The following is a 14,162-nucleotide window of genomic DNA, read 5'->3' on the forward strand; positions in this document are numbered from 1 at the left end:
TTTAGAAAGTCTATTTTTAATAGAAGAAAAAAGTGATTAAAAACAAAGGCGTAGATGAGGAAAATGTTTTAGATTTATTTATAAATATTTTGCATGTATGTATGTATGTATGTACGTATGTGCACCACATGCATGCTTGCTGTCCACAAAGTTCAAAAGACAGTGTTTATATCTTGAGTTACAGGTGTGAACTCCCAAGTGAGTACTGGGAACTGATCTCAGGTCCTCTGCAAGAGCAACAAGCTCTTACTCACGGAGTCACCTTTTCATCCTCAAATTTCTTCATCTGCCTCCGACTCCTACAAGAATTATGGTTCACGTCTAACTTTAGTGTGTGTGTGTGTGTGTGTGTGTGTTTGAAAGAGTGAAAGTGTGTGTCTGAGAAAGAGAGAGGGGGGAGAGAGAGAGAGAGAGAGGGAGGGAGAAAGAGAGAGAGAGAGAGGAGAGAGAGAGGAGAGAGAGAGGAAATATTAGTGACTCTATGGGTTCAAACCCAGGGCTTTTGTGCCTACTAAGCATGTATTCCTACTGTGCTCATTCCAGCTCCTTTCACTGTGCTACAATTTTAAGAACCTTGGCCTAAACAAAGTTACATTGCCTAAATATCAGTAGAAACCATTTCCTTTTGATCTCTTTAGGTATATGTGTCAAGGCCCTGTAATTAGACAAGATCAATGACAAACCAACATAGAAAGGTGATACAAGGAGATGGTTCCATGGGTAATATCAATTCTGTGTTTTCTCTTCCTCCTTGGGATGGCTTCTTTGCTCATTTCAACTATGTGGGAGACTACTGTCATTGGAGATGCGTGGGCGGTGGATAGTCCCTCTATTCCTTAAGGGCACAACAAAACAGAAGTTTTGATTGACCAAAAAATTCCCCCACATCTGAAAAACTGAGATCTAAGACTTAACGGTGGTGTCATTTACATGTGTTACAATAATTTATCGCTCTGACGACAGGTGTTTTCCTTGTTGATGTAGACTTTGTATATAATAAACAATTGAATAAATGAACAATTGCACCATTTTGGTTTTTGCTTTCCTTTTCCTTTTCTTTTCTTCCTTTTCTTTTCGAGACAGGTTCTCTCTTAGTAGCTGTCCTAGAACATTCTACGTAGACAAGGTTGACTCTAACTCTAATAGAGTTCACCACTATCTCCTGAGTGCCGGGATTGAAGCATGCACTACACAGCTGGCAGCCCAATTTTAGAATCTTTTTTTTTTTCACTGTTCAAAATGTACTTGGTGTTTTCCTTGGCATGACACTTGAGTGGTTGGTTCCATCATCCATATCCAGATTTTACATTTCACGTAATATTGCAATGTACACTACAGACACATATAATACAGAAAATATCCTGTAGAACATTTATGCACAAGATATGCACGATGGACTTACACACTGGAGCCAGGTTATGACTGACTGGGAACTCACTGGCCTAGGCATGTTTGGTGAGGATGTGCAGCAGGCTCCCAGGGTAATCAAAGTCTGCACGCAGTTGGCAGTGTGTCTTGGAGAGAATGGGACTGTCACACTAACCAGATTACCACTACACCACTTAGCAGCAGGGTAGAGCTGTGGGAACTGAGACTTTCCCCCGACCACCTCAACACAACTGTACTAACCACGGCTCAGATGAGAAGTGTGTGGTCTCCATAGAAACCCTGCTGCAGCCTGGCCAGTGAAGTGCTAGGACACTGGCAAGACTTTAGAACTGCAGCTCCTTCTGGATTCCCCAGAGGGTAGCTGCACTCTTTTTCATGCCGGCCTCCTCCTCAGGAGTCAGTGTCGCTTTCACAATATCTGAGATTCCATTTTGTCTCAGGATACACGGGACGCTGAGGAAGACGTCATCATTGAGTCCGTAGAGACCCTTCATCATGGTGGAAATGGGATGCACCCGCCTAAGGTTCTTCATGTGCTCTTGGCCAAGTCTGCTACAGAGAGGCCAGTGGCTCAGGATGTGTAACCTTTCAGCTTGATCACTTCATGTGCACTGTCAACCACCTGCTTGTGAGCTTCCTTCCACTGCTCCTTGTCTGCATTGGTGCCTAGTTCCGGGTTCAGAGACTTCCGGGAGACGCCGGCAACGTTCACACCACTCCACACAGGCACACTGGGGTCGCCATGCTCTCCCAGGACCTACCCGTGACAGCTCAGCGGGTGAACTCCCAACCTTTCTCCCATGAGTTAATGGAACCAAGCTGAATCCGGATTGCAACCACTTCCAATAACTCTGCTTTTGGGAAAGCCACTGATTGTCCAAGCCACGTAGGTCAGGATATCCACTGGCTTTGAGACGATGAGCAGCTTGCACTGTGGACTGTGCTTCACAATGTTCGGAATGATGAGCTTGAAGATGTTCACGTTTCGCTAGACCAAATCGAGCCGGATCTCTCTCTCTCTCTCTTGCTGATTCCCGCCCCCCGTCCCCTGCCCCTCGTGTGATAATGACCAGCTTGGAGTTTGCATTCGCTCTACAGTCTTCGCTGGAGACAGTTTTTGGTGTCTTAGGAAAGGCTGCTATGCTGGAGATCCATCATCTCTCCTTTAACTTGTCTTCCATGACATCAACAAGGGCAAGCTCATCGGCCAAGAAGGTACTGATGGCGCAAGCCATGCCAACATCACCAACCCCAACAACTGTAATCTTGTTCTGGGGGACCCGTTCTTCCTTAAGAAGATTCACAACCAGCTGGTCCTTGAAGGTTGCCATCTTGAACTTTGAGTCTTTTGAGACCACTAGTGCAGGATGGAGGACGACGGTTGAGCAGCTGCATGGCCTGAGCTCAGTAACAGTGTCTCCACCACCCCAATTTTAAAATCTTGACGGGAGTTTGCTGATGAAACTTTCCTCTAACGACCTACCTAAATCATTTCCTCATCATTCGACACTGTTTAATAGAATTAAGTTACATCCGTCTCTTTTTAAATGCCCTTATTTTTATTTGTGTGAGCCACACGTGTGTGGGTGCCCATGGAGGCTGAAGACGGCATCAGAACTCCTGCAACTAGAATTACAGGCAGTCTGAGTCACCTTAGGTGGGTGCGAGGAACCGCATTTGATCTTCTGCAGGAGCAACAAGATCTTAAGTCTAATCGGACAGATTTTCAGATGTGGGGAAATTTTCCTGTCAATTGAAACAAGAGATGCCCAGATGACATATGGCAAGTTATAACTAGGTTATTGATGGGAATGAAAACTTTAATAGCTTAGAGGGTAGATCTCTGCCAAGCTCTCTGGTGCATTAAAGGCTTATTAGAAATATGAAAGTTGTATATCTTTTTTCTGAGAACTGAATGATCAAAGGCAAGATAAAACCCCCCGATTAAAATTATTACAACAAGGGGTATTATTATATATAAGAACATGACTGGGAAAGTATGTGTGTATGTTCGTGTGTGTGTGTGCGCGCGTGCGTATGTGCCCATACATGTGCATATGTGTGCATGTGCGTGTGTGTTTGCATGTGTGTATCGTCACTATTTCTATGAAATTAGTATCTAAATAAAATTAACTTTAGTTCTATAGGAAGGCTGCTCTAGAAAGAACAAATGTACAAGCAGTATGTATGTATCTCTGGGAACTGCTCTTAATTTCTGTCCTTTCTCCCACTACTAAGGAATAGGTATACAGATAAAGTAACATAATAACAGCTTCCTTACCCTGTCCATTTTGCTTAAGAATTCACCTTCCTGGGCTGGAGAGATGGCTCAGTGGTTAAGAGTACTGATGACTCTTCCAGAGGTCCTGAGTTCAAATCCCAGCAACCACATGGTGGCTCACAACCATCTGTAATGGGATCTGATGCCCTCTTCTGGTGTGTCTGAGGACAGCAACAGTGTACTCATATAAATAAAATAAATACATCTTTAAAAAGAAAAGAATTCACCTTCCTGAAGAGAGTCACTATATCACATAGGATCACAGTCAATTGTATGAATTAACTCTGGAGAACTAGTCGGTGGGAAATAATAATATGGTTCCAGAAGTTTACGGTGACTAGTCAGAATGCAGATGTCCAGGCTATACTGCCAATCCTCTTTGACTTTCTCCATTGGGATCTTCAAAACACAAGAGCTCAGGGATAACTTTGAAACTTCCTATTCCACTTGGCGGCCTCAGATTAAAGAACTTAGGGGTTTTCCTCGAGAGTATTGTAGCTGGGGGTTTTGTTTAGTTTTTCTCCTTTTATTGCTTGAGAATCTCATACATACACGAAATGTGTTTTGACTACATCCATCCGCATTTCCTCTGAGGCTGCACCTGCTCCCCTATCCCTTCCAACACGTTTACCTCCCAATTTCATGTGGTCTATTATTTCAAACAAAGCAAATTCATTTAGTACTCTCTGTTATGTGCACAGGTTTAGGACCTAAGTATCCCTTCCAGTATCCTCTGGAGAGCTGTCTTAGTGGTCATAAATTCCTTAAATCTGTCTTCACTGTGGAAGTTTCCTTTCTTCTGCAGTAATGGCTGGTAGTTTTGTTGAGTTTACAGTCTGTGGGTCTTTCAGAACTTGTAGGACATCTGTCACGCCCTCAGCATTGGTGCCTGAATGGTCCTAGCTCGGTTGAGGCTGGGTGCAGCTTTTGAGCCAGGGAGCAACCCTTCTGTAGAGTTAGTCACTGCCCATCCTCAGAAACCCATGGAAGGCTCACCAGGCTTTCCAGCTACTCCTTGGGTAGCACGGCGCTCAGGGCAATGCAGGCTTGGGTGGTACTACCTGGAGATGGATATATCCTACTATGTATATCCTTAGGCAGGATATATTGGTGGCAAGAGTGGAGGCATCTATCTGGAGCCCAGTGTGAGATATCACATGGTCTTCGGGTGTGTGTCAGGGGTTGGAGTTGGCTGGGGTGTGGGTGGTATGAATTGCAACTGGAGTCAAGGGTTCTCTGTCTCTGTCTCTGTCTCTGTCTCTGTCTCTGTCTCCCCCCCCCCACCTCTGTCTTGGCTCACTCTTGGCCTCTTTGCTGTCTTGGCTCTCTTTCTCCTCCTCCTCCTCCTCTTCCCTTCCTCCTCTTCCTCCCTCTCCTCCTCTTCCCCTCCTCCTCCTCCTTCCTTCCTCTTCCTCCTCCTCCCCCCCCTCTCCTCCTCCTCCTCTTCTCCCTCCTCCTCCTCCTCCCTCCCCCTCCTCCTCCCCCTCCCCCTCCCCCTTCCCTCCCTCTCCTCCTCCTCCTCCTCCTCTTCCTCTTCCTCCTCCTCCTCTCCTCCTCTTCCTATCCTCCCTCTTCCTCCTCCTTCCCTCCCCTTCTCCTCCTCCCTTCCCTCCTCCTCCTTCCCTCTTCCTCCCCTCCCTCCCTCTTCCTCCTCCTCCTCTTCCCTCCTCCTCTTCCTCCTTTCCCCTCTTCCTCCTCCTCCTCCCTCCCTCCCTCCCTCTCATGGGTCTAGTTCTGTCCACGCCCATGTTCAGTCCACCACTTTCTCTCCCTGCTCTGGACTCTTCCAGGTGCCGCTGGCTGTGCTCTCCTTCTTCGCTACAATAAAAACCTTCTCACCTGTACCTTGGGATTGCCGTGCCCTCTTTTTCTTTTTTTTCCAAGAATCTCCACAGCTATGAAACAGAACCAGCCAGCTTCAGTCCCCTAAAATGATACACAAAGGTTAACAAGATTATTCTGTCCATGCAGAATTTAATAGGTAAGAGAGATGAAAATAACCTATCTTTAAAGCATGAGTAACAGTGACAACTACCAATATTTACTGAACACCGAAGTTGCTTCTTACCATAGAATCATAATGTGGGCATTAATATAATTCTTATAAATGGAGAAATTCAGACTTAGGTGTGTGAAAGATGGGTGTTAAATAATTTGTTCATGAACACGGAGAAAATTGATATGTTCTTAAGCTAGAATTTATACTCAGAAAAACATTCAAAATGTTAGACTCAGCTGAGGATTTGATTAAATGTGGCAAGTGCTAGTTACCTTTCTTCAAGGGTTGTGCCTTGCCTAATGTTTGGTTGTGTGTGTTTGTGTGTGGCATAGTCGTGGTGAGCTCAGGAGTCCACAGGGAGGAAGTGGTAACCATGGCATTTTATGTTGCAAGGTCCCTTCTGTTATTGTCCTATCTAAAGAGAGGAGTCTTAGCAGCCAAATTACAAAACAGGGAAGCAATGTCTGCCAAGAGAGAGACCTGCCAAAAATCCAGGTCTTAGAGATTAGTGTGGATCCAGGCATAGCCGGCTAGGGCAATTAGAATATGCAAGTTAATTAGCTCAAGCTAATTAGTTAACAGCCAACTTCTAGTCTAAACACTGGAAGTCTAAAGTTACAAATCAGTTGAAGCAGCTAAGCTAAGATTTTAGGTATCAGAATCGTTCCCAGAGTACAGTGTACACATTAAAACCATAAAACGTACTTGTGAACTGGTCTAAGACAGGTGCAGGCGATTTCTACTTTTCCTACAGTTATTGTGAAGTGCTCTAATTAACTCTGACAGGAATGTGACTTGGGCTTTTAAAATGATGGTTTTTTTTTTTAAAAGATCATTACAAAAATGTTTTCCATTTTGTATGAATTTCAGTAAACTATTGTATTAAGAAATTACATACAGTAAAACTTTCCCTCAAACCTGACAGAGTATCAGAAGCTCAAAGAGTCGTCATGAATGCTGTGAGGAATCCACCGGAGAAGATTACTTGGACATAGGTTTAAACTGCCCGGAAACTATACTTGGTGTTTAGAATCCCAGTGTACCTTCAGTCTTTTCTCAAGGTGAGTGTTTAAACACAAAAACCATATCCTGGGTTGGTGTTCTTCAGTTAACAAGAGCAGGGAGCCAGAAGCAGAACTACAAAACCCCAAAAAGCAAAGTGAGTATATTTAGAGACCTTCAGAACTGTGCACTTAGATGGATTAGGTCTCTTTTCCCATTTTGGCAGGTAGTGTTGCCACACCATGAGTTTTACGGCCTGGATGGTACTTCTGTCACGGAGTCAGTTGTGGGAAAGTCTGGGGTTCTGTTACAGTGCACAGATTCCAGTTTGGAGGCTGTACTCTGGGTCCTGATAAACCAGTAACACTAGCTTATACGAGGAATCACAAGAAATACCAAGTGACCCGGTAGGCATGGGGGTACGCCTGTAATCCTACCACTGACGAAGTGGAAGTAGGAGGACTGCTGCAAATATGAGGCCAGCTTGGTCTACATTAAAAATTTCAGACAATCCAGGGCTACATGGTAAGACCCTCTCATGAAAAAACAAAACACACAAACACATACAAGCAAGAAACTAATGTGTCTGCATGTAGAGAATGGTCTTGGCTTTTTTAAAAATTTATTTTATGTATAGAAATACATAAAGGGCATCAGATCCCATTACGGATGGTTGAGAGCCACCATGTGGTTGCTGGGACTTGAACTCAGGACCTCTGGAAGAGCAGTCAGTGCTCTTAAATGCTGAGCCACCTCTCCGGTTCATGGTTGTGGTTTTTAAAATACCTAATGAAGAGCTTAAAGTGTGTGGAACCCCAATGGAGTGATAGAAACACACACACCCACAAAACTTTCAACCCAAAATTTATCCTGTCTACAAGAAATGCAGGGATGGGGGATGAAACAGAGACTGAGGGAATGGCCAACCAATAACCAACTTGAGACTCATCCCATGGGCAAGCACCAATCCCTGACACTATTAATAATAATACTCTCTTATGCTTGCAGAGAGGAGTCTAGCATGGCTGTCCTCTGAGAGGCTCCACCCCTCAGCTGACTCTGACAGTCACAGACAAAGAGTAGGTGGATGTTGGAAACTTTTCTGGAAGAATAGGAGGAAGGATTGCAGCCCTTAATGCGATAGGAACTCCACAGGAAGACCAAGAGAATCAACTAACCTGGACCCTTGAGGCTTTCAGAGACTAAGCCACCAACCAAAGAGCATACACAGGCTGGAGCTAGGCCTCTCCAATACATATAGCAGATGTACAGCTTGGTCTTCATGTGAGTCCCGAACTACTGGAGCAGGGGCTATCCCAAAAGCTGTTACCTGTCCGTGGGATGTTCTTCTAGCTGGGCGACCTTGTCTGACCTCAGTGAGAGAGAATGCACCTAGCCTCATAGGGATTTGATGTACCAGGGTGGGGGCATATGGAGTAGGGCATCCACACACTCAGAAGAGGAGAAGGGGATGGGGGATGGGGGGTGGGGGATGGGGGATGGGGGATGGGGGATGGGGGATGGGGGAAGGATTGTAGGAGGGGTGACCAGAAGAGGGGCAGTGAGGGGGATGTAAAGTGAATAAGTAAAAGTAAAAATGAGGGAGAAGGAGAGGTAAAAGGGAGAGGAGGAGGAGGAAGAGGAGGAGGAGGAGAAGGAAGAGGAAGAAGAAGAAGAAGAAGAAGAAGAAGAAGAAGAAGAAGAAGAAGAAGAAGAAGAAGAAGAAGAAGAAAGAAGAAGAAGAAAGAAGAAGAAGAAGAAGAAGAAGAAGAAGAAGAAGAAGAAGAAGAAGAAGAAGAAGAAGAAGAAGAAGAAGAAGAAACAACAACAACAACTCAGGACGAATGGCTAACTGAGGTGCCTACTAACATATCAAAGCAGGCACTGGCCTCCAGACTCTCGCAGCATTGCAATACCCACTACAGAGCCCAGGCACCTCTCAGCACCTCTCAACCCCAGCCCCTAAACTCCTGCAGCTCCTGAGCTTCCTTTCCCTCATCTAGCTTCTCTTTCCTATATAACATGGCCATGTGCTCTCCTGATTACCCCCCCCCCCGTCTCTGCCTCTCTCTGTCTCACCGTCTCTTTCTCTTTTGACTCTTCTCCTTCTCCTGGTCCCTTCTCTTGCCTTCTCTCTTGTCTACTCTTGCTCTCCCTTCTCCCCTCTCTCCTCTCCTGGCCACGTTCAGTCTACCACATTCTCCCTCTCATCTCTGGACTGTCTCAGATGCCTCTGGCTGTTTTCTCCCTCATATCTACAATCCAAACCTCCTCAGCCATACCTAGGGCTGGTCAGGCCCTCATTTTCATTTACAATGTTATATCAAATTATAACAAAGGGAAAACACCACCCGACCTCTGTAGAAGGTGGAGATGAGATTTAATGTATCAGAGAAGGAGTTTACAGTATGGTAAGAGTTCTTACTTGTCAGCAAGGAAATGGGTTATTTTCTGTAGTTGTTCAAGAGACATAACCTGTATCTTGTCTGTCTTCAACATGAATTCTTCTGCCTACTGATCTCCGCTCTGGTTGAATTAATCCAGTGAGGTATTTGCTGTGGTGTTGTTTGTTTTGGTCTTGTTTAATTTGGTCTAGGCTGGTTACTATATTTTCTGTCTTTATGTTGATTTCTTTCTCCCTTCTTCCCTCCTATTCTTCCCCTTTCCTCCCTCCCTCCCTTTCCTCTATCTATGTATCCATCCATCATCTATGTATCTATCTATGTATCTATCTATCTATCTATCTATCTATCCATCCATCTATCTATCTATCTATCTATGTATCCATCCATTATCTATCTATCTATCCATCTATCTATCTATCTATCTATCTATCCATCCATCCATCCATCCATCCATCCATCCATCCATCCATCCATCTATCTATCTATCTATCTATCTATCTATCTATCTATCTATCTATCTATCTATCAAGAGTCTCACTTTGTAGCTATTGGTGGCCACAAATCATTATGCTGATCAGGCTGGACTCTAACTCACAGAGAACTGCCTACCTGTGCCTATGCATGCTGGGATTACGCTTGTAAGCCACCATCCATTGGTTTTTAAACTTCTATTTCTTTTCTTCTCTTTTTTAAAAGATTTATTTGAATACTCTATCACTTTCTTCAGATATGCTGAAGCCATCTCTCCAGCCCTAAATGGTTCTATTTCTTTTCTTGCTTTTTTTTTAACTCAGGGCCTCTTTGAATACTCTATCTTTTTTTTTTTTTTTTTTTAAAAGATTTATTTAATGTATCAGAAGAGCTGCATCAGATTCCATTACAGATGGTTGTGAGCCACAGTGTGGTTGCTGGGAATTGAACTCAGGATCTCTGGAAGAGCAGTCAGTGCTTTTAACCACTGAGCCATCTCTCCAGCCCTCTACTTCTTTTTCTTTTCATGTCTTTTTTTTTTTTTTTTTCTTTTTTTCTTTCTTTCCCTCTTCCTCTTCCTCCTCCTCCTCCTCCTCCCTCCTCCTCCTCCTCCTCCTCCTCCTCCTCCTCCTCCTCCTCCTCCTTCTCTTCTTTTTTTTGAGTCAAGAGATTCTCTGTGTAGTTCTGGCTGTCCCGGAAGTCTTTCTGCTGACCACGCTGGCCTTGAACTCACAGAAATCTGCCTGCCTCTGCCACCAGAGGAATCAGAGATGTGCACCACTGCTGCCCAGCTGAAACTTCTATTTCTTTTGCTATTTTTTTCCTGTGTCTTTGCATTAATTTCAAGTAAATTCATAACTTCTTGTTGACATATTTTTATCATATTTATTTTAGTATTGATGTCATTTAATTGCTTGGTTTATCTAAGTTTCTGTTTTCCTGACACTTACTTTTAAATTTAAAAAAATCCTGAAAATAAATTGTGTGTGTAGATGTTTTGCTTCTGTGTGTAGATGTTTTTCTCTCTCTCTCTCTGTGTGTGTGTGTGTGTGTGTGTGTGTGTGTGTGTGTGTGTGTGTGTGTGTACCTTATGTGTACCTGGTACCTGTGGAGGACAGAGGAGGGCATCAGATCCCCTAGAGTTATAGATCATTGCTGGCTGCCCTGTCAATGTTGGGAATCGAACCTGAGACCTCAGGCGAGCAGCTAGTGCTCTGAACCACAGTCAGCTCTCCAGCTCTTTCCTGTAATTTGTGACAGGAAGCTTCCCCTCCCTTGCCTGGGCTTACCCCTTTCCTCCCCTGTCCTCTGGGTTAGACACAGGGCCTCATGTGGCGCTTCTGCTGGGTTACAGCCACAGCCTGTGGAAAGAATTATATATTCCAGCTAGCCCAAATAAATGATGTACAACCCAGGTATTTTATTCACAAGCTGTAAACCCAGATTAGACAGGTTTTGGAGCTTTGCTAACTTACATCCCAGCCATGCGTCCCTTGTTACCTGCTGTTTCTCCTGGCCACGTGCTCGTGATTCTTCTCCTCTCATGGTTGCCTTCTCCTCTCTCCCTGTCCTTTTTTCTTCTCCTTTTCTTCCATCTTGAGACCCCCACACTCAATCCTCAAGTCTTGCCTTTCTCTCTCTATTGCCCAATAAAAGACTCTAGCCTTTTATTATCCAATTAGCTTTAAATTGGGGAGCAAGATTCACACAACAAAAGCTGGTGTATGTGGGGATTCAATCCTCTCGGGGCAACCAGATCTTGGGGTACAGGATTTAGCATTTGAATACATAGCAGCACCAGACCAACCTCTAACAGCAGCCCATGAAATGTTCTGTTGTCTGCTGTACTTTTAAGCTATGGGGTCCTTTTTAATTTTCTATTTTAGCAGGCAACTGGTCTTTTTGGGTTTCACACGCAGATCCAGGTCTGCTTATAAATTCCCAAAACCAATTTAATCCCCAGGCCTTCGATGCGCCGTTTTGTGTTCTTGGTTGTTACAACCGCCTCACGTAGGTGTCTGTCAGGTACAGGCCTCTTGTGCCTGTAAGAAGGGAAAGCTACATCCAGGGCTCAGACAGAGGTGAGGCGTGGTTCTGGGCGTCCACCCGCTGTCAGAGGAGCTGTGGCCTTCCTGGTGCCTTTGTTGGCAGAACTGCATTTAGTCTGAGGAGAAACAAACCAATGCAGGGCATTTCCTAGTAGATAAAGGTTCAGGAGAGACGGGAAGCGAGCAGCCATCTTAGGATGCCTGACCACTGTGCCTCCCTTCCCTATCTCTCCATGGTTTGCCTCTCCCACTTTATCTTCAGGGTCTCGAGGGTTTACAGTCGTGCCTCGAAGAAGCAAGGGGAGATGAAACCGTGCCATTTTGTTTGGGGGAGGAACCAGACTAAACAAGTGTGGAGATTCTCTGGAAGCCCTTGAGGGATCTGAAATAACGGTCGTATATATGTTATTGAAGAAAACTCATGTAACGATAGCTGGGCGCGGGCGCTTCTCGAATTCCAGCCCTTGGAAAGCTGAGGCGGGTTGGAGGACAGCAGGACCTCATCTCAAAACAACACAAATGTCCTCAAGTGATCCACCTCATGTGTTTTTAGAAAATTATTGGAAAATTTCATACATGTATGTGTGGGATGATGTCACAGGTGAGGCAGGCACAAGATAGAAGGAGGCCTGTCATTGGACGAGAAGGAAGGATGGGCGGGAGAAAAGTTTGAAGGAAGAGGAGGAGACAGGAGGGAGAGAGAGAGAGAAGCCGTGGCAGGACAATATGGCAGGTGACGTTAAGATTCCACGCTGTACCTTTACAGGTTTTATTAATGTTCTTTTTTTTTTTTTTTTTTTTTTTTCGAGCTGGGGACCAACCCATATGTAATGAACTTAAGGGATGGCTGTACTGGGCTTTGTGTGTTTTAGGTGGGCAATTATATCTTTTTTGGGCCAAAGGTTATTGTGTTGTGTGTTCTTTCATTTGTAGATTTAAGTGTAATGGAGTGTGGGGCGGCTGGTCTGGGCTGCCACGGAGTTGGGATGTGTGTTCTAGCATTGAAACCTGCCTTGGGAACTGGATAGGTAGAGAGATTGCTGGCGGCTCAGAGAGAGGCCTTCGGCAGTGTGATAGGGGATGGAGCAGAGCGGGTGAGAGGCTTTGCTGACCGAGACTTAAGATTTCCAGCAGATATCTGGGGCACTGCAGTGTTGGGCCTAGTGGGGAATAAAAGACGACCATACTTTATCCTTTTTATATTTTTGCAACAACACATATGTAATGAACTTTGATCAGTCTCACTTATATCTTTTCCGAGAGAAGAAAATACATGAAACCTTTGAGGACCTTTTTCTTCGTCAAGGAGTCAGAAGATAGAATTGAATCCTACAGGACCAGATCAGTAGTAAGCAGTGGATGTGTTTAAGCAGCATTTAACTCTTATAAGGATGGCGAGGAAGCAGAATATAAATGTTGTAACTACTGAAGGAGAATCTTGATGCTAATGATAACCATGCAAACTGAGAGTCAAAAAAAAAAAGTCTCAGAACATTCAAACAGAAGTTGAGGGAGCTAAAAATGCAGAGGGCAAGGGAAAGAAATATTAGTGCTTCCTTGGTGCACAGATAGTACAACTCCATGGCATAATTTTACAGTTGTTTTTTTTTTTTAATTAAAAATCTGAATAAAAGTCATTTTCTTATTCTAAACCCATGTTCAGGGGTTGGGGATTTAGCTCAGTGGTAGAGCGCTTGCCTAGGAAACGAAAGGACCTGGGTACGGAACCCAGAACAGAAAAAAAAAGAACCAAAAAAAAAAAAAAAAGATGGAAACCCATGTTCAAGTATTAGAAGAAACTGAAGCTTTTTAGCCTCAGGATATTACAGCCCCTCAGATATGGACAACATGGCTGCCTATGAGAGTTACTAGTGGCTCAACGAATTACATTACGTCTTTTGACATGGCGAAGAAAATGGCGCCAGTCATCTGAGCCCAAGTGTACATTCCTCCTGCAACCCAGACAGTGTCCTAATGACTCATTAAGTAGCTAATTAGACTCACGTTCCTCTCAGCCCCGTGCTCACAATCCCACCCAGTAGAAGTACCTTCAGCGTAATTACTGCTTTCCGTAGATATTAGAGGGATATTCGTGTTTGATAAAGAAGGTTATAATTTAGGCAGGCCGTCGCTGATTTTTATTTGTTTTGCTGAGAGTGTCTCGATGTAAAGTAGTGTAGAATCTAGTAACTCCACAGCTTAAATCTGGAAGGAAAGCCTGCCTGTCTACATCCCGGGATGCCTGAGCAACCGATCAAGGGTTTGCTTGAGCCCAGCCTAGCCAGCAGAGCAAGTCTGGTCTCCAGAAATAGAAAATAACAAGAGCTGGGAAATGTAGCTGTTGGTGTCTCCCCTCTCCCCCTAGCATAGCTGTAGACATTTTACTCCAGGCCCGCCAGCTATTTCATAGTGTTCCTAGGATGTGCCAGCCGGTCACTGACACAGAAAAGTAACTTGACTCAAAGTGGTGCCCTTGTAACTGTGTGCTCTGTTACGTTCTGTATAGTATAAGCTTTGTTGATCTTAAGAGATCCCACAACCATCAAATCGAAGGGCAATGTGATCTG

At 44.4% G+C, this 14,162-nt stretch overlaps 1 pseudogene; it reads right to left on the bottom strand.

Moving 5' to 3' along the window:
* Positions 1–1,712: 1,712 nt before the first annotated feature.
* LOC116895716 lies at positions 1,713–2,738 on the bottom strand (annotated as a pseudogene).
* Positions 2,739–14,162: the final 11,424 nt, after the last annotated feature.

Source organism: Rattus rattus, chromosome 3 (genome assembly GCF_011064425.1).
Source record: "Rattus rattus isolate New Zealand chromosome 3, Rrattus_CSIRO_v1, whole genome shotgun sequence".
Classification (NCBI taxonomy): Eukaryota; Metazoa; Chordata; class Mammalia; order Rodentia; family Muridae; genus Rattus; species Rattus rattus.